Genomic DNA, 22,022 nt, shown 5'->3' on the forward strand with positions numbered 1-22,022 from the left:
AGAGAAACCTCTTCTCATTCGTCAGACCCCTGTAATATTTATTAGCCAAAGACAGTGCTGCAATTCTGTTAATTCAGGCTCCATTTCAGCTTCTTACATTTCAGCAGTTTTGGATGGACTCAGTTTCTCAGATTTTCACTCTAGTTAAAGTGGCAGGACCCAGCATCAGGGAAGTGGCCACTGGGGGAAGGAATTACCACAGGAGCGTCCTTCTTCAGAGCAGCCTCGGGGGAGGAGCTGTCCCAAGGAGGTCTACCTTCCACCTAGGGCTATGCAATGAGATGTAAGTAATTGCGGAGAGATTGCACCGTAGAGGGACGACCACATATCGCTATCCCTTTTCATTGTTAGGGTCAGCCTAGCATCTTCGACACAGGGCGAGAGACTTATAGTGTCAGGAAGACAGTGCCCGGCACCACCGGAGAACTGCAAAGTGGTACTAAGGAAAAGGCCTCCTGCGGTAATGCATTAATTAGAGTATCTAGTGAAGTGGATACCCCCACACCCTGTCAACGGGAGGATCGGCTGGACCGGTGGAGCCTTATTGGTAACCTCAAATAGCATCAAGGACACGGGAAATTGATTACTCCGTCGGGGTCCATATATCCGACTGATACACTAGGAGATCTGGAACAAACTCACCTTATTCCCCGTCATTAGACTCTATAACCCTAGGAAGATATAAGTACCTTTGTCATCCCAACGTATTCAGCTACTCTTTCGCATAGTCTACCGGGCCCCAACGTGTGCACCTACGAACCATTTGAGGGTAGGGATCTTAAGAGTACTACTCTAGCAACTGCGCAAGCTTAACTGTGACCTATAATATTTGGGCCCAGAGATTTTATTTTATTGGTGACCGGTTTCCCCTGTTTTTTTGTAGTGCATGCAAACCTTATTGTATAATTATAGAGTATAGTTGTATTGACAGGTTTATGGAGCTATAATTATACTAGTGAAATAACATAATACAAATACACAAAAAAAAAGTGGTTGGATGTTTGGTATTTATATTTACTCAACTTACCTGTCATTCGGGATTCCGGAGAAACTCACTGGTGCCCATCTGTAATACAATAAAGGAGAACATAGGTAAGGTGAACGAAATAGTATATACTGTACTACATTTATGGTTTACCATCATTAGTAACATTTCATACTAAGGGCTGTCCCAAGCTAGCCCACATTAAAACCGCTTGGGTGGAGGCACACTTTAGCCATACATAGTGGTAACCTTACATCCCCACGGGAGTAGTAAGTAGGGAGGGGTTACATTTTGGAGGCACTGCTGAGATCCCAGAGGCTCAGACGTAGTCGGTAATCAGCTGGTAAAACATGGAAGAGATATCGGGCAATGATATCCACCATTGGTGTGAAGAAAAGGGAGTAGAGCCCCTATGTAGTTTCGGATTAAAGGGAAATCTGTCTAATGTCAGTGATGATGCCGTACTAACAGCTGTGGGTAAACTGTATGGTATCAGCCAGCCCTGCCTGGTGGACCGGTGGAAAGGGCACAGTGGTGAGACTTTCGCCATGCTAATCAGTAATCGAAATCCGCTGGACAAGACCTTAATACCAAGCAGGGTGGTAGTGGGAGAGGTTCCAGGTTGTAAGATTCAGGTGTTATGGCCTAACGGGAATCCTAGGGTTGATGAGGAAGCTACCTCTAGAGGAGACCATGGGATAGATGTACCCCCCTCGGGGGAGTGTCTGACTACCGGTGCTATGGAAACTGGACAGGAAACTGGACCCCCAGAGAATAAGGATGATACTGTGGGAACAGGGGTTGAACGAGTGGTGGATAAGATGGTCAGTCATCTGGAACGCTGGCACTATGAAGGTGGATATCGTAGGTTACGGATCTTCTCCGGGATTATCCCCGTGCCAGCTGGGGAAGAGACATATGACTCTTGGAGGGAAGCGGCTGTTCAGCATTCGGAGGAATGGCAGTGCCCTGAACATATAAAAAAACAGCGCATAGTGGAAAGCCTCCGAGGACCAGCTATGGGGGTGATTCAGGCTACCAGGAGAAGCAAGTCGACAGCCACACTAAAAGATTATTTAGAGGCCTTAGATTTTTCATTCGGTACCCTCGAGGAAGTGGGGGATTTGATGGCGAGATTAAACCGAACCTTTCAAGAACCAGGCGAGACGTTGACCCATTACATCTATAGAGTCGATAAATTAATCTACAAAATTGTAGACAAAGGTGGTATAGGCAATGCATCTGTCGATGATAGTCGAATGAGACAAGTGTTAAAAGGGGCCTTGACCAACAATCCTGTGGCACAGAGATTGAGATGTACTAGGACTACTGGACCTCCCCCTACTTTAACGGAATTAGTCAAAGAGGTCAAATTGGAAGAAGTTCAAATTGAAACTAGAGAAAATACCATCAAGAAAGTGAAGGTTGTTTTACCTACCCCCTCCTCTTCCACGGCAGACGAACGATTGTTAAAATTGTTGGAAGAACAGAACAAAAAAATAGATCAGTTGATCGCGCTACAAACTGATGTCCATTCTAGTCAGTATTGGGCCCCGAGATCGGAAAGAAGAATGATGCGGGGAAGTGGAAACCGACCCTCAATTACATGTTACAGCTGTGGACAGATTGGTCATAAATCCTTCGAGTGCCTGGTTACCGGATCAAGAAGAAGGGGGAGCTACAACAACTCCAATAACTTGGAGCAGAGAGGAACGACTCCGTTGGAAAACTCCAATGGGAGTGCTGTGACCCCCTCACAGACTCCCCAATTATAAATATTTATGCAATGGGGAGTGCCCAGTGGTCGGCCACCATACCCGAAAGTCTAATGGGACAGGCACCAATGGTGAAAGCTATGATTAATGGGCAGGGCTGCACCATTTTGATGGATAGTGGCTCCCAAGTATCCATTGTCTTCGAATCATGGTACCGTGACCATTTGTCTGATGTCCCCATACAGCCACTCCATGGCCTGACTGTTTGGGGCCTAAGTGAGCAGAAATACCCATATTTAGGATATATAGCCACCCAAATCACCTTTGAACCCGGATTGATTTCGCCCAATGATACTGTGCCCTTCATCGCTTTAGTCTGTCCTGATTCACCTGGGGACAATGGGCAGCTATCAGCGATTGTGGGAACCAATACCAACATGTTCCGAAATCTCAGTCGGTGGTGTGAGAAGCAAGATAAGGAAAAGTCTGATTCACCCGCTCATCACATCTGTGACGAGGTACCCAGATGTCATTGTCTCGAGGGCCTTATAACTATGGATGCTGCTGAGGCTAGCAATGGGGGTAATATACCACCAGTGTTTACTGATCTGGAATTGTGTTTTCAGGGAAGTGATGTTGATGATGAGAGTAAACAAATATTATTGGAACTTCTTCGGAAGAGGGATGCTGTTTTTTCCAAAAGTGATTGGGATTTAGGGACTGCTTCTGGGGTAGAGCATCACATCAGGCTGACTGATAATACCCCCTTTAGGGAAAGATCGAGGAGGTTAGCTCCCGCTGACTTTGAGGACGTCAGGGCCCACCTCCGAAGTTTATTGGAAAACAACGTCATTGCCGATTCAGAGAGCCCTTATGCCTCCCCTATCGTAGTCGCCCGTAAGAAAAGTGGAGAGATAAGACTTTGCATCGACTATCGCACCCTGAATAATCGCACAGTACCAGATCAGTACACTGTACCTAAAGTTGACGAGGCATTAGACTGTCTTCAGGGGAGTCAATGGTTCTCCGTTCTTGATCTCCGCTGCGGATACTATCAGATTCCAATGAGTGTGGCTGACCGATCAAAAACCGCTTTTATTTGCCCCATAGGCTTCTTTGAGTTTTTGAAAATGCCCCAAGGCATAAAAGGAGCACCCGCCACATTTCAGAGAACGATGGAAAAGACGGTAGGAGATATGTGCTACCGGGAAGTACTCGTATATCTGGATGACATTATCGTATTTGGTAAAGATTTGCAGGAACATAATGAGCGGTTGCTCAAAGTATTAGATCGACTGCAGGCTCGAGGACTGAAGTTGTCAGTTGAGAAATGCAAGTTTTGTCGATCTTCGGTTAAGTACCTTGGGCATATCGTGAGTAGACAAGGGATATCCACCGACCCAGATAAAGTTGCCACCGTAAAGAATTGGCCTAGACCCGATAACCTTAAAGACTTAAGATCTTTTCTCGGATTCTGCGGTTATTATAGAAAATTTGTGCCACAGTATTCTATAGTAGTAAAACCCTTAACCGAACTGACAAGAGGGTATCCTCCGATCCAGAATAATAACCATCGTAAACCGCAGGGAGATGGGCAATATTATAAACCTAAGGAGCCCTTTGGAGAGAGGTGGACTATCAAGTGTGAAGAAGCATTCATCCATTTGAAACATCAGCTAACCCACTCCCCCGTACTAGCTTATGTCAAACCAGGACTCCCTTATGAAGTGCATATCGATGCCTCTTATGATGGTCTGGGGGGAGTGTTGTATCAGGTACAGGAACAACAGTTAAGACCTATCTCCTATATCAGCCGAGGGCTATCCCCTAGTGAGAGGAACTATCCCGTTCATAAATTGGAATTCTTAGCCTTAAAATGGGCTGTTAGTGAGAAGTTCCATGATTACCTCTATGGAGTCCCTTTCACTGTACAAACAGACAACAATCCGTTAACGTATATTCATTCCTCAGCTAAGTTGGATGCTACCGGACATAGGTGGTTAGCGGCTCTAACCACCTATGACTTTACGATCAAGTACCGTCCCGGAGCCAATAACCAGGATGCTGACTCTTTGTCCAGAATGCCCCGTGGAGATGAATATTGTATAACAGATGATTGGATTGAGCTACCAGCGGCAGCAGTGAGGGGATTGTGTCAGCATATCAGCATCAACCGACACTTAGAGATGGCGGCTATATTAACGATAGGAGCATCAGACCGATCCATACCATCTTCCTATTGTTGGCTGAGTAAGGCGGAGATGGACGGGCTTGGGAAGATGTCCCGAGAAAGAATGGCCCAAGAGCAACGGGATGATCCAGACATTTCTCCCATATTACAATTGGTAAAAGACCCTAAATTGAACATTAATCGATCTCAGCTGTCTCGGGTGTCACGAGTTTTATTGAGACAAAAGAAAAAACTGATCACGAGTAAGGGAGTCTTGTATCGGAAAGTCCAGAAAAATGATGGAACCATTAGACTGCAAATGATATTGCCTACCAGGTACAAACAGATGGTGTTGGAATCGCTACACAATAAGCATGGTCATTTAGGGTATGACAAGACACAAGGACTAGTAGCAGACCGATTTTTCTGGCCCTTTATGAATCAAGACATTGATCACTTCTGTCGCACTTGTGGACGCTGTATTCTTCGGAAGACCCTCCCAACGAAATCTACTCCAATGGTGCATATTAGTAGTTCCGGGCCAATGGAATTAGTATGCATTGATTTCCTAACCTTTGAGAGTCCCGGAGGACAGGATTGTCACATCCTGGTGGTAACCGACCACTTTACACGGTATGCTCAGGCATATATAACAACAAATCAAAAAGCTGTGACCGTTGCCAAGACGTTATGGGAGAAATTCTTCGTTCATTACGGCTTGCCAGCCAGGATACATTCAGACCAGGGAAGAGAGTTCGAAAGTCGGTTAATTCAAGAATTGTGTAACTGCTGTGGAATCCAGAAGTCGCGAACCATTCCCTACCACCCTCAAGGGGATCCCCAGCCGGAGAGATTCAACCGGACTCTACTAAACATGCTAGGTACTCTGAGTTTTAAACGAAAACAGCAATGGCGTGGTCATGTGTCTCCGTTGGTTCATGCATATAACTGTACCCGTAATGAATCCACAGGGTATACGCCTTATTACCTCATGTTTGGTCGGGAGGCACGATTACCGATCGATGTGTGTTTGGGAACTCAGCCTAACTCAATATCGGCCCCCTCCCATACTAAGTATGTGAAGCAACTTAAGCAACAACTAAAGGATGCCTATCAATTGGCGCAAAATACGGCACAAAAGATGGAAAAAAAAAATGATGCCCACTTTCATAGCAAGGTCAAAGAGCAGTGTTTGCAGCCAGGAGATAAAGTCCTAATTCGAGCCCTTGGCGTACCCAGGAAGCAAAAATTACATAACAGATGGAAGAATGAACCTTATACTGTGTTGAAACAGTTGCCTAACCTTCCAGTATACCAATTAGTCTCGGTGGATGGGAGGGGACCTGTACTTACATACCATAGGCAACATCTGCTTCCCATTGCGCAGGACATCAGGTGGGAGGAGATGGACCATAATAAGGATGACAGTAGGATTCCCGATGTTCCGATATCCATACCTAGGCTGGACCTCTCTGATTATATTGATGAGAGGGAAGAGGAGAATGAAGTCAAGGTGGATGGGTATGCCCCTGGATATTACTATCAAGATAAGGATGATGATCCCGGGGTCCATTCTGTTATAAGAGATGTATCTTCTGAATCCATAGTACCCTGTTCTTCCCATCCCCGGGAATTAGAGGATGAGGTTATCGGAGATGATGGGGGATGGGGAGTACGTGACGAGTGGGATAATAGGAGTGATTCTGGGGAAGAGTTAAGCACTGGGTCTAATCAAACGGTGATATTACCTAGGCCTCAACGGATTCGCAAACCACCTAGAATACTCACCTATGATCAATTAGGAACGCCAACTGAAAGTCCATTAGTATTTAATCCCCACATGATAGCATCATGGCCGTATTTTGGGTATATCCCAGGTCGTTATCCAAGCGAACTGTATAGCACTGGGGTAAATGGTGATGTCCACTATTCCAGTAAGTGTACTCACCAGGGGGAGAGTGTAGCCCCCTATGATGATAACCATTTGGATAAGGAGTGTAAATAGTGTTATATAGATAATATTGTACATAGTGGCATAAGGTAACCCAATTGTAAATAGAGGAATATGACTATTATATGTATGTGTCCATTTTAATCCCTCTGAACTTTAAACAGAAAAACACTGAGGTATAATAGCTCTATGGGGCTGGAAAACTGGATGACGGATTTTTCTAGACTCCCCTCGTGCGTAGAGGAGGGGTACAGGGGCTGGCGCGAGAGAGAGGGAGAAGAACAGCGCGCAGGGGGGTAACGGTGATGACCAAGGAAGAAGGAGAGCGGTAACAGCTGAGGTGAGGAGAGAGCCAAGAGAGACGGATTCGCTCGACTGAGCTGGTTACCCCGCAGTACCCTTTCCCCAAAAGAACTTCACCTGCAGAGGAGGGAATAGAGGAGAGTGCGGTGGTCGGGTTCCGGAGAGCGGATGATCACGGCCGAGGACGCTGTCAGAGGGGGCGACGGTGAGTGACGTCTCACTGAAAGGAGAGGCCTGGCTGGGCTGCACTAATCTAAAGCTCCGGTGAGGAGACGCCTACTGGGAGGTAAACTCCCTCCTTGACAGTGATTGAGGGCAGATATACTCCCAGGAAGGAGACAGTAAGATAAGCCCATATAAGGTACAATGGGAGTACAGTGACTGATCCTCGACCAGAGAAAGGCCTCTCACTGAAGGGAGTTGATAACTCACCTAGCACAGTGGCACTATAAAGAAGGGGAGTTGTTAAATTACAGTACCCTAGGGCTAATATTAGGCACCGCAGGGTTTAGACAACCATAATAAAGTCAATTGACATTTAGCAGTGCAAAGGGACCAAAATATTTAGCTGTGCACTGTCTTGAAGCCATTTCTTGGATTACCTCAGTCAGAGGTGGAACCACATAAGGAACTTACTGCCGCCATAGATGCCGCTGGGAGGTCCGCTATTATATAATTTGTCCGCTCAAGGCGAATAGCATCCCGTATTTCCCTGATAATACCTCACTGGTTAAGTAACTCCCTGAAAGTAAATCCAGAGAAACCTCTTCTCATTCGTCAGACCCCTGTAATATTTATTAGCCAAAGACAGTGCTGCAATTCTGTTAATTCAGGCTCCATTTCAGCTTCTTACATTTCAGCAGTTTTGGATGGACTCAGTTTCTCAGATTTTCACTCTAGTTAAAGTGGCAGGACCCAGCATCAGGGAAGTGGCCACTGGGGGAAGGAATTACCACAGGAGCGTCCTTCTTCAGAGCAGCCTCGGGGGAGGAGCTGTCCCAAGGAGGTCTACCTTCCACCTAGGGCTATGCAATGAGATGTAAGTAATTGCGGAGAGATTGCACCGTAGAGGGACGACCACATATCGCTATCCCTTTTCATTGTTAGGGTCAGCCTAGCATCTTCGACACAGGGCGAGAGACTTATAGTGTCAGGAAGACAGTGCCCGGCACCACCGGAGAACTGCAAAGTGGTACTAAGGAAAAGGCCTCCTGCGGTAATGCATTAATTAGAGTATCTAGTGAAGTGGATACCCCCACACCCTGTCAACGGGAGGATCGGCTGGACCGGTGGAGCCTTATTGGTAACCTCAAATAGCATCAAGGACACGGGAAATTGATTACTCCGTCGGGGTCCATATATCCGACTGATACACTAGGAGATCTGGAACAAACTCACCTTATTCCCCGTCATTAGACTCTATAACCCTAGGAAGATATAAGTACCTTTGTCATCCCAACGTATTCAGCTACTCTTTCGCATAGTCTACCGGGCCCCAACGTGTGCACCTACGAACCATTTGAGGGTAGGGATCTTAAGAGTACTACTCTAGCAACTGCGCAAGCTTAACTGTGACCTATAATATTTGGGCCCAGAGATTTTATTTTATTGGTGACCGGTTTCCCCTGTTTTTTTGTAGTGCATGCAAACCTTATTGTATAATTATAGAGTATAGTTGTATTGACAGGTTTATGGAGCTATAATTATACTAGTGAAATAACATAATACAAATACACAAAAAAAAAGTGGTTGGATGTTTGGTATTTATATTTACTCAACTTACCTGTCATTCGGGATTCCGGAGAAACTCACTGGTGCCCATCTGTAATACAATAAAGGAGAACATAGGTAAGGTGAACGAAATAGTATATACTGTACTACATTTATGGTTTACCATCATTAGTAACATTTCATACTAAGGGCTGTCCCAAGCTAGCCCACATTAAAACCGCTTGGGTGGAGGCACACTTTAGCCATACATAGTGGTAACCTTACATCCCCACGGGAGTAGTAAGTAGGGAGGGGTTACATACTGAATTCCAAAAGAGTTGATTAGCTTGCAAAGAGATGTGGTATAGATTGAGAAAAGCAGAAGACTGAGCCTTGTGGTACTCCAACTGATAGAGGTAGCAAAGAGGAGGTGGAGTCAGAGAAGCGGACACTGAAAAAACGATTAGATAGGTAGGAAGAGAATCAAGAAAGGTCTGTGTCCTGAAAACATAGTGATTGTAGTGTTTCCTGTATGAGATCCTGTGTGACTCATAAGAATTTATAATGCTTCAGTGTGCCCTTGGAGATCCTTGTGGTTCTAAAGAATGTTGCACTATGACACAGTGGATTCTTCTCTTACCAGCAGTTTACTTTGGTGAACCTTCTGTTATTCACTGCCAGTCCTCTGACCCAGGAGCTCTTAGTGGTCTATGATGCTGACCTACTTTCAAGACTGTATGGAATGTGTCTTCCATAGAAATAATTTTGCTTCCTGATGTTTATGCTGCTCTTGTGTCTGGGCCTGATGTTTCTTCTGTCCTGATCTTGTATCTGGGCCTGATGTTTTTTCTGTCCTGATCTCTGGGACTTTGACAGTATTGCTATCCAGTTTCCAGTGGCACAGCTTTCCCAGCCAGTCGGTTTTACCAAAGGGACCTGAAATACAAGGGCCTCATTAAGGTCCTGAAAGGATGTGCGGCACATGCTGCAAAGCTCCTTTGTTCGGTGCTTTGCACAAGCGCCTGAGCCGTACTGCACATGTGAACATGTGCAGTATTGGTCTGTGATGTTGGACGCAAATCAGCAGCAGACTGTCAGTGATGGTTGGGGACGGGGAGCGGTTGGTGAAAACGGTGGTGTGTTGCCACCATTGTGGGGGGAGTGACGAGGTCAGGATCTCCATTGGGTGACTGACCTCTTTGTGGGATCTGAAGCAGCCATGTGCTCATGCAGACGGCCGAAGGTGTCGCAGATGATCCGATGCTGTATCCTAGGATGCAGCTCGGATCACTAATGCAAGCAGAAAATGTAACACCTTCTACTACATTAACATATTATCATATTATCATTAATTATATTATCAGTGTTAATATGTGCCAAACGATGCAGATACTAATCTACCCTTTGTTACAAATACCTAATTACTCACTGACAAGAAGCTTTAAGACACATTTTGAAATTGCCTTGAAGGAACAAGAGAGTATACTGTCATGGAAGGGTTTTGCTGTAACTCTCTTCCAGCATTACTTCCTGGCAAGCTCTTACCTGAGCTTAAATACTGCCCTATTGGAACCAGTTGCAGATTATACAGTAATAGCTGTGTATGAGACAATTACTCCTGGGCCAGTACAACATGATGGCCTATAGTTTTGACCTCATATAAACTAGACTGGACTGCTATCAGGGGATATAGTGCCTCATTTTGTATGTGGCCCAAACTTGGGGGCATTTTTTGCCAGTGCACCATATTGCTATAACTCATGGTATGGAGCTATGTATTTTTTTATGGTTAGCACATGAAGAGATGTTGCTATTGGTTCAGAATGTATGTTAGGCAATGTCTTCATCCATCATGTTGTCATTAGAATGTCAACAAGATCATAACGTTGGCATGTTCATGATGTACAGTAGACATTGACCATGTCAATATTCAGCATATCTATAACAATGTTATCTTGACATTGTTTGAATGTCAAAATATTGGTTTTCTTATTATTATTTTATCCATAAACATAATGCTAATTCTAACAGCAAACCAAACCCGTATGTTAACCCTAGTCTTAAATCTGCTGGAAATGTCGACATTGTAACAATGTTGACATTTCTGATGTAGACAGTCTGTCAATGTTGACATTTTGTATATATCAACATTAATGGTGTTGACATTTTAATCATGTTAACATCAACATCTGCTGTGTCAACCTTCCTTGTGAACAGTGTGAATGGCAACCTGGTGATTAGTGACATTGTTACTGCATACCATTGCTTTAAAAAGGAGTTTCTGTGAAGGTAAGCAAAAGAACAACACAAGAGAAGAGGCGGTATAGATAAAACTGGGTGTGGATTATTAGATCTACACTAAAAAGGTCTACAGTCAATAGGTCTACCACTAATGGTAGACATGCAATTGGTCAACAAGGTCAAAAGGTCGACATAGAATAAGAGGACAGCAGGAAAGGTCGACAGGGTCAAAAGGTCAACATGGAAATGGTCCACACAAAAAAGGTAGACACCATTTTTTTTAAATGTTTTGTCACTTTTCTGCCACAAACAAGTCCCGTTAGTGTACTATGCGACCAGTCAGAAACAGAAATATTCTTCTACCAGCCGCCAATCACAGAGTGTCCTCCTGGCACCTCTGCATCCCTAAACCCTCCCCCAGTGTCTGCCGTGCTGTCAATCACTGCTGATCGGTAAGCACATAAGACCCTCCCACACACACACACACACACACACACACACACACACACACACACACACACACATACCCGGCATCTGCACATAGGAACAGCTGCCCAGGAAATGTAAGTTAACCCCCCCTCAGCCCTCCAGAAATCAAAGCTACGATGGTCTGAAGGTGCTGGTAGCGATATTCCAATGTTTTAAAAAGCAATATTTTAAAAATGTTAAAAACATGTTTGTTTTTTAAATTTTGGAAAAGTTGTAAATATATGTTTTTATATATGTTGTAAAAATATATTTAATTCAATCATTAAAAGCATGGCAATTTCTGAGCGGTTTTTGGGGAAAAACAGTTGCCAGTTAAGTGGTTAGTATTGTTATCATGGGCATACTATTGTTAACAACAAATCTAAACCTGCTTCTGGAAAACGTGGTGCCATATGGCACATAATATACATTTACTATTAGCCAAGAATCACATGTAGGGAGGGGTCTCATGGCATAATTAGAATCCGTGGCCCCAAAACTTTACCAAGTGTCTTTATTGGTTGTAGATCTTTTACCTGAAGAGAAAATAAATGTGTGTTAACCCATTGAACAAAAAAATAAATATAAACTTTTTGAGGTTTGTAAACTGCCAAGCCGATGTGGTATATTAATATGCAAACATCATCAGCAGAACAAAATGTCTGAATAGGAATGGAGTGGGTTAAACCTAGTAGTCTTGGGGCAGACCTACTGTATGGGTGGGGGGATCATGTGTTGGGATTGTTCTATAGGGGAAGAGGGTGGAGATTTAAGTGTATTTTGAGACTGATGAGGCGGCTGGGTCAACATCTTTTGTTACAGTCTTCCCACCCTCTCTCCCTCCCTATCAGATGTATGGAGATGTGGGGAGTTCTGCGTTGGATATACTGAGGCGGGAAAGAACGGTAAGTCACCTGTTTTTGATTCGGAAATTGGTTATAGTTCAGTTGGTGGTTGGTTTTAGGTGTGCTCACCTTCGTTGATTGCTGTACATTTGCTGGACCACCTTTATGGGGGCAGCCTCATCACCCTTACAGGTGGGTAGTCAAGGTAGAAGGTTGAGTGGATACCTTTTGTATTTAGTTACTTTGCTCCATGGATTTTCTTTTTATAGAGTGGGAGGTGTATTTTGGGTTAATGCTGTTTATTGTCTTTCTTTCGTTGCCACCATACTTTTAATTTTAATTATCTGATACTGTGATTAAATGTCATAATTCATTTAAATAAATAGCTGACAATATTTCCGCCAAATACATGTCTCCGTGTCTTCATTTTAATCATTAAGTATTATTGTTTGACTATACTTGATGCACGCACAGGCCAATCCTCAGCAGCTAGAAGGTTTATGTTTCTTAAAAGGCCTAAATTCTGTGTAAGTGTAAGATGGAAGGACAGTAAGAATATCTTACATACATAAACCTTGGGGTTTTGTGTTAGACAATTATGGCCTGATTCTGAGTCACATGCAATCTGCATACAATGCCAATGTTCATGTAGTGGAACAATTTTTTAATTTTGCAACTGTGCATGTACACAAAATTCAGAAAACCCCTATGGAGCATGCTTTACCCTGAGTGTATGTACAAAGGTGCTAATGTCATCGGGGTAAACTATATCTGAAATGGAGCATCAGATTCATGAGCGTTCCTGGGCGGAGACTGGGGGGAGATTGCCTGAAGTAAAAAAAAAAGTCAGTCTTGTGGGCATGTTTGGGAGTAACACAAGCATGTCAGTGAGAGCGGCTGCCATAGGGCAGGTGCAAGGACCAATGGTGACGTGTCAAAAATCTTGAGTGGTGTTACAGTGTGCAGAGATGCTAAAGGTGCATCTCAATGTTTCACAGTCAGGCACATGCTGGTACACCAGGGAAGGCTGATACCAGCATCTGCATATTATCGCTCCCACGACTCCGCCAACAGAAGCAAAAGCAGACAAACCTCTGAATTAGACCCTTATTGTGTGAAGCTATAGGTTTCCCTGGAGAAACTACTGTACTCTTATGAAGGCTGTAAGTGTTCCTAAACTGTAGTGAAATTTATATAAATATTATGTTTAGTTTTTTTTTTGTACAGTGGGTACACTGTAATACACTTTTTTCAGTGACAAATAAATTGGATCGTGGGCTCCTTGTCCAAACCAGACTAACATTTTTAGAGTCAGACAAAAGTCTCAAGGTTATTACATTATACAATATGTCGCTTTGTCTGTAATCACAAAACTGAGTGCTGGGCTACTATATAAAGCATTGCTAGGCAACTTAGCCAACTATTTTATACCTATAATGGAGATTTAAAATGATTTCCTTTGCAGTCACAAGTAAGGAGAATGGTCTTTGAAATATTTTGTTACTTTTAACTGTACTGTGCACAATGTCAGATAATCACAGTATCCAAGATACACATTTAGGTAATAGAATATTGCAGCTATTCCATGACACCTCCAGTCCCTTGATGTTGAAATCGTTTCAAGTACTAATGAAGGCTTATTAGTTGTTTTGAAATTGGTTTTATATTGTCTTTATTTCTTTTTAAGTCTAACAAAAAAATGGGGACATTACTTATTTTATCATGTATTTTATTATTATTAATTATTATTATTATTATTATTATTATTATTATTATTATAATGTCATCTTTTCTTTATAAGTCACATCAAGGATTTTGTGGTTCTGTACAAAGAGGCTAAAACATAAAGCAAAATTAGACTTGGTACAAGAGACAGCAAAGTGGACAGTTATTTACAATTTTACAGGGTTAACCATTTATGGTCACCATGGATGGTACCACTGTAGGTTGACCTCGATGGCATGAAACCATTGACAGGTGAGCCAGTATTTGTTTCGCCCACCAATGGTCATCCCTGCTTTATTGCTCCCTGGTCAGCAGAATGAGGTTTCATGGGCTTGGCTCCATGTCCTGATGCCAAGGAGAAAGAAAAATATCATGGGGGCCTTGCGCTATTGATGTCAGACCCTTGGATCCGCACTCGATGGCAAAACCATCTACCATCAGTGATTACCCATTGATAGTTGATGACCATCCCTTTTGCTGAGTAACGGAATAGATATGCCACACTGATTGTCCACACATAGAGGTCACTGCACAATGAGCTGATATACAGAACCTATCCCCATTACAGTAAACTTACAAAACTGTAGATAAATGTATTGAAGTATAACAGCAGCCAATAAAAAGGAGATACACCATAATGACCTCAAGCTAAGGGGCATATTCAATTGTTGGCAGGATTTAAAAAAAAAACATTGCAGTCGCAATGTTTTTCCTATGCAATGTCAGGCAGATAATCAATAATTTCTATAGGAATTTCCACAGCTATTTTATTGCAGCCCCGGGAGGTCTAAAAAATTTTTTAAAATCCCTAATTAAAGATAAAAATGTAGAGGATCTGTCAGAATACCTGCCCTGCATGACTAATTAGGCAATTGGAAGTTTCCAGTTAGCTTAATTAGTGCAAGAATTATATCATTGCTTGTATAAAAAAAAAATTGCCTCAAATTTCCAACTCTTTTGTTAATTTATGTACCCCAAATGTATTGTATTATTTATTTTAACAAAACAAATAGCTTTTTATTATTTAAAAAAAAATTACCCTAAAATCACCTTTTTTCTACTTATATTTGCTTTTTTTGTTTTATTCATTTGTAATTAAATTTGTACTTTATTTATTTGTAATTATTTATTTATTTTTAAATGCACACACAAGCTACAGTATTTGATGCATTTTTTAACATAATTTTTTTTTCTTTGGGTCAGTAATAAACATTATTACTGTTATCTAACATTTTGTATTTTTATTTTTTAGGGGTACAGGCTTTTCTAAATAAAAAAATAAAAACTACCAGGAGTATTTGCAGTAAAAATTCCTACCGTGATTTTTCCCGCAAAAATCTCACTGCCAATTGTATATGCCTCTGAGACATTGTTAAGACATTACCCCTGCACACTGCATACTAAAACACCCATGCTTCATACAAGTAACACTCCTGCCTCTCTCCTTCATGTTCCTTGTAGCCAGACTTCACTTATGGTACATCTTTCCTGCATGTCTCTGTCTAAATTACAGACTTATATTTTTTCTATGAAAACAATTAATTTAATGTCAAAATTGCACTATGGTACATCTTACTTTACTCATCTATTTTACCAGTAGATCATTGCCTAAACACTCATGTTATTTACAGAAAGTAAACAAGCAGTAACATTTGTGCTGCTTGCCAACTGCCTTTAACGCATACAAATATAGTAAGACACAGCACTATCACCAGCACTCCAAGTCATATATCCACCTTATCAGGTCTTTCCAGTACGAGATATAGATTTTGGCCGCTGGGCTATGGCTTCGAAATTGCTTAGACAGAGCGCACTTAAATTCACACAGAGCAATGATAGGGTCACTGTTGCTAGTTAATTCTTGATCGTGACCTACACTATATTCCCCTACTGGGGCAGGGGCAGACACTGGATGCTTTCTGAATATCAATTAATTTATTAGATCTATGGAACAATATACACAATCAAAACGAACTATAGTTTTGTACATGCAATGTGGGAACAGCAGTGACAGGAATGCATTATATTTAATATGCTCCTTTAATGTTCATAGAAGAAGCCATATAAAATAGCAGTACAGCTTGATTTGAGTATGCCTTTAGTATATGTGTCTATTTGTCCATTATCATCTCTGATAATGGCAGATATATGATTATAATAGAAGCTAAACAGACAACAGGGGTCAATAGAAAAAGTAAAAATATTGCTTCTCTAACCTGACCCTTATTTATTAACAAGTTACATATGAAATCAGATAGGACAGACACACAAGCTCATACTGTGTGCTGTATCTTATCTGTATACAAGACAGAACATGTTTCAAGCAAGCTTCAGAGTAGGGTGTATGTACATGCCTGCAATTCTTTATATAATCTATATTTTTCTTAGATGTTTTCCAGCATTTTTTGTGAGGTTCATATTATCGACCTGAGTACTTTATGAAATGACTCATACAATTGTATTTCTGTATTTCTTGGCTTCAAAGACCGCCTGATGTTCAGTGCTGGTCCAGCCTCTGCAGCGGAGAGAGACTAACAAACAGCCCTTGACTTCAATGTATGTCTTTCATCTTTCTTCTCCTTTATTCTGTTTATTCTGCAGACAAGATGCCACAGATCATAAAATAAATACGCAGTAATATGTGTGTGTCTTGGAGCAAGACTGGGTTTTTTTTTCTGTGCAATTTAATGCCTGGGATACATAAGTTACATACTTTTTAAAAATTAAACCACAACTCTTAAAATCATAACTGTTTTTTTTCCCCATAAAATGAATCTTATTTTCTCTTGATTTTATGAGCAAAAAGGAGAGAAGGAAAGCATACTAGAACTTTGGGTACAGACTTCATAGATGCAGACATAGCAGTGCATGTTACTACAATTTGAGGATATTGTATCACTGTTTATGGCTTACAGTATGTCTTTAAAGAAATTTGTGCTGTAGTATAAGTACAGATGTGCCCTCACTTACTGGTTGTCAGTAGTACATAATGTGCGGGATGTTCTAAGAGGAGTAGCGTTCCGTATTTTTGCTAACATTTTGCATCTTAGTTGCATCACAGACGCAGTAAAAAGCCACTTACAGTGCTCTAGAGAAGCTGGGCTGCCACTTTAACTGCACAGGAATAATTGTAACACTTGTACAATGTCACAGATGATGCATAACTGAACTCAGCATGGCTTTTCGCATCAAGCCCTTTTACACAGATTCAAACTTGGTCACATACAGATGTACAAATGTTGCACAAATGTTACACATGAAATTGATCAATGCAAGATAACAATGTAGTTGTTTTATATATGCAAATAACATGCCTATTTTCAGTAAGAAAGATGCTCTGCGTTGCCAAGTCGCACAGGACCTGGCATGGAATCCAGACTATGAGTAGACAGACAAAAGGTCGACAGACAAAAGGTCGACAATGACAAAAGGTTGACATGTAAAAAGGGTAAACATATGAAAAGTCGACACTAGAAAAGGTCAGCAGGTTCAAAAGGTTGACAGGTTCATATGGTCAACAATGGTTGACCCACACATATGCTTGACCCACATTTTTTGTTTTTCCCCCCATGTTTTCTGACTTTTTCCATCCTTAACTATCCATGTCACAAACCCTGTGGTGAGCGAAGTGAGACACCTTACCCAAAGTGCAAATGCAATCAAATGGTGGCCCCATATGAAAAAACTATCCATAGTAACACCAAAAATGCAAACAAGTGTTGACCAGTTTTGTGTCGACTATTGTCATGATGACCTTTGACCCTGTTGACCTTTTCCCCATGTTGACCTTTCATATGTTGACCTTTTGTCCATGTAGACCCCTTTTCTGTGTCAACCCTTTGTCTGTCTACATATGGGGTTGTCCTAATGACTGTAGACCTAATGCATGTAGATCTTGTATACCACACCCACCTGGCACACCAAGAAGAGGCTATTTGGTACGACTGAAGCAACAGTACAAAAGGACATATCTGTAGTGGAGTCTCTGTATGTATGAAAGAATGAATCCATCTGATCTGTTGTTGAAATGTTTCAATTAAATATGAAAGACAATTTGTGAATCTATTCTGACTTGGACATCTATCCTGATTCATTGAATAAAAAATATTCAAGCATGATTTTGTCTGTAAAAACACTTCTTTAAAACCGTACAGCAAGAATTCCTGAAAAATTATAATTTTAACAAATCATTATTTATTACATGACCGCTCTGGAAAATTTACAGAGTTTGTAATAATAATAATAATAATAATAATAATAATAATAATAATAATGTTTATTTACATAGCGCATTTCTCCAGAAGGACACAAACCACTTTACATTTACAGAAAATAAACCATATTTCAAATTCTAAATAGTTATAATAATTTTGTTGGTGTAATTTACATTATGCAAATTAGAGCAGGTTTTTCCCCAGTAACTTTGATTTGTTTTACAGCTTATACAGTCTTTCAGCTGTTCTGGTTCTGATGAAATGAATGCTACTGTGGGTGTGGTTATACTAGTATAATCATCGTTATAGAAGCACGAAATTGCCTGTTTTTATACACCTGTTTTTCACTGAAGTAAATTTCACGGTAAATATGGTTTTATTTCCCACAGTTATTTTTATCTTTTAGCAAGTCTTAAAAATACATTTGTGTATTTTAAAACTGAATACAATGTTTCATTTTCAAATGCTATATATGCCTATTTAATGGTTACATAATTTAATGGTGACTTATATACTTGAAAGAAACCAATGGCCTACAGTCAAATGCAACATTGACAGAACCATACATCTTCAAGTTTTACGTGTGCTTATAGTGAACAAGACAGCAATAAGGTTGATGGACAGTTTATTATTACTATGATTATTTATAATAATAATCATACTGTAACTGGAGGCTTGCCCTATGCCCAAGAGCATGTAACCCCCCAGGTTTTCCATGACAGTGGTAGAATCCAGTCTCCCCCTGTTAGCTCATTTGGTTTTGCTTTGTGATAGGGGAGGTGTTAGATTGTCAGCCAATAGCTAGTCAGGAGTGGAATTTGAATGAGATTCATATATCTTATTAAACAGAAACTTGCCTGCTTTCCATATTTCGCCCCACTTACCCACCCGACCATTGGTTTGTATCTCTTTATAATGGTTCTTGTTGGGTGTGTTTTTAATTTTCCTTCCAATGGGTGAGGCCCAGTTTGAAGAGAAGGCAGTGATCTTTGGACCATTTTGAATGCAGATGCTGGTTGGAGGGCACTACCCCTTTGATATGGAAAATGACATACTATCTTTGGGGGGACCTGGTCACCATTGTATGGAAGGACTAGCAAAGTGCTAATTAAAGGGGATCCTTGGCGTTTTATAGCTGATATGCTTGATGGAAATCTTATCTTTAAAAGCTTGTGTGTGGGGGAGCTTCAAACCAGAAAGCATGTCTTTTGTTTAACACTGTTGTGATAGCAATTTCAATGTTTATAGTTGTGAGTGATAAAGTAGGACTGACCAAATGTGGAAAACGTTGGCAAAGTTCGCCAGCTTAACAAATGTTGCATCAATTGAAACATGCCCTGTTTATAAAGTATAGAGAATACAGCTTGAAGTGTATATAATATATGTTTTAAGTGCAAAGCTTCTGTGAATCTTATTCACACAAATAAAACAGCTGGAACTGGCAAAACTACTCTTGTAGGTTACACTCATTAATGAGGCTGAATCTGTATACGAAGTGCTACAATGCACTTGACGGAGCTATTTCTGACGTCAAGTTCCTCTGTGCTTCATCTGTGACTTTGTACATTTTTTTTAACTTATTCCTGTGTGGGTAAAGTCGAAGCACAAGCTCTATAGTACACTTTAGGCCTGATTCAGAGTTGCACACGAACCACATGCAATGAGATGTTTGAGAAATTATTTGCTACTGTGCATGTGCAAAAGATCCTGGAAACCGCTACGGTTACCTTGAGCATACGCACAATTTTGCTATTGTGTATGGGACAGCTGATATCAGAACCGGAGAGGCAAAGTAATAGCATTCCCGGGCAGTGTAAGTGAGGTGCAAAAAAAATCCATAACGTGGATGTGTAACGAGTTTTGTTGGCATGTCACTGCAAGTGGCCTGCCTACTCAGACACAGAGCTACTTCCACAGAGGCCATGCTCAGACGGAGACACTGCACCTGCCATAGGGCTGGTGCAAAAGTGGATACTGGACGTAATGGTGCACCAATGGTGTACTGCCTGGTTCCAACAGTGGTGTTAATGCATACAGGTGTGCAGAAAATGCTTACACGTTCTGGTGCATGCTAGTGTACAAGGGGAAGGCTGAAACTAGAACCCATAAATTCAGCAACGGGTACTAGAGTAGACGCAGCAGAATCCATCTTAGAGCCAGGCCTTTGAGTGCTGTTTCAATGTGATGCAATAACAAGCAAAATGTAAAGAAAGAGTCGCTATGCTAATCCTCTTGTTACAGTTGAATCATGATGGGTAGTCTTGCACAGTATGGCATATTGGGGCTTGGTGTATAAGGACACATATGTGGTACAAAGATCAGTCATTGCAAAAAAAAAACCAACCGTTCAGCCGATACAAATCAACTGGCATTCAGCATAATTGATACTCGTGTCGACTATTGCTGACTGGATGACTGCAGACAATGTTAGTATGGAAATCTATGAAAAATAAAACAAATGCAGCCTAGATATTTGAATTCAATAATAATTTCTACATAACATTGCCTCAATCACATACACAACACAAATTCTGTAAAATCTGCCTGAACTTTAGGGCAAAATATTAAAATTATTGAACATTGTGCTTATCTGCCATTCTCAGGATCCTTCATGTTGCTTTGGATTGGTGGTCATCAGGACTCCAGCAACTACAGCAGATGAGAAGGAAGAAGGCAAGGTATAAACCGGACAGAAGTGCAAGAAAAATGAGTGGCTGGGGTGCCAGAAAGAGGAACACTGGCTGGTGAAGGGCACAGAGGGAAGGTGGGTAGAGTGGACAAATGATGGAAGTAGGTAGGGGACAGGCCAGAGGGTAAATGGAAGCATACAGGTATACACAAGCAAACAGGAGACTTACGTGGGGGAGGGGGATGCACTATAGCTAAACACTTGCATAACCTGTGATGTGAGGGAGACAGCAGGGGTAGAAGCAGAGGTCCAAATGAATATGATTGTACTAGGTATAGCGGGCAGAGCAGAGGTCGTGCAGCTGCATGTGAAGATAAAGATCATCTTAGTGCTATTCTGCCAATAGGGTCATTGATTGGGACAAATCACTACAAATTTAGAAAATAAAATCATCTGTCCCTGCCGGTGTCTGGAGCACACGCCACTCAATCTGCCGTACTCCGCTCCTGCCCATGTGCACTGTACACCCTGCACGCTTGGTCCATACACCACTAGAAGTGATATAGTATTTCAGTTTTAGCAAAAAAATAATCCATGTGCATGCCTGTAGAGTGTAGACACTTCTTTTGGGATTACAGACTGAGCATTTTAAAAGATTTAATGTGCTCTCATTCAATAGGTATTTTCCACGATATTCTCAATTTATTATGATTTTCATATAGCAATTTGTTTACATAACATAATGTACTATATGTAATTCCCCTTCTGCATAAATGGATAAATACATGGAATAAATGTCTTGCAAAACATCTGCCTGGGCATTTTTTACTTAGATAACAATGGTTTTGGTCTCTAAGTTGGTAGATCTCTTATCTACCATCTAATTTATATGTAATGTAGTGGAAGGTTGTTTATGAAAAGCCTACAGCTAAATTTTAACTATATTAGCATGTTCTATTAGCTTACCTTTACATTACTAATGCTCACTTCATCGCACTTAATTTGTTTTAATACCTTCAACATGAATTATTAAATGCATTAATCAAAACCATTATCAAAAGGATAT

Source organism: Pseudophryne corroboree, chromosome 2, assembly GCF_028390025.1.
Source record: "Pseudophryne corroboree isolate aPseCor3 chromosome 2, aPseCor3.hap2, whole genome shotgun sequence".
Taxonomy (NCBI): Eukaryota; Metazoa; Chordata; class Amphibia; order Anura; family Myobatrachidae; genus Pseudophryne; species Pseudophryne corroboree.